Here is a 426-nt window from a genome sequence, read left to right as displayed (position 1 = left end):
CCCCGGCCCGGGCGGGCGGCGGCGGCGCGGGCGGCGGTGGCGGCCGCCTACAGCCCCCACAATGCCGCGGGGCGCCGAGGGAGCGCGGCGGCTCCGCGCGTCTCACATGGCGGGGGGCGCGGGAGAGGGGTCGGCGGCAGCGGCGCGTTCCCCTCACGGAGTGCGACTCTCCGAGAGCGCCCGGCTGCCCCCGGCCGCGGCACCGGCTGCGGGGGAAACCCTCCCCGGGTAATCGCTATTCGATAATCCGCTGAATGCCCCTTCTCAAAAGTCGTCTCGTTAGGAACAAAATAGCTTTCCAGAATAATCCTTTACTTATTCAATAAAGAGGAGTGAGCGCTTCGCCTTGGCAAAGACCTGCTGCGGCGCTCGCAAACTCATAGTGGAATATTTTATTGCAGCAAGTAACCTGTTCTTTGCTGAAAT

The sequence above is a fragment of the Pyrgilauda ruficollis genome, unplaced genomic scaffold, assembly GCF_017590135.1.
Source record: "Pyrgilauda ruficollis isolate IOZ18807 unplaced genomic scaffold, ASM1759013v1 scaffold70, whole genome shotgun sequence".
Classification (NCBI taxonomy): domain Eukaryota; kingdom Metazoa; phylum Chordata; class Aves; order Passeriformes; family Passeridae; genus Pyrgilauda; species Pyrgilauda ruficollis.
This window is presented reverse-complemented; position numbering follows the sequence as displayed.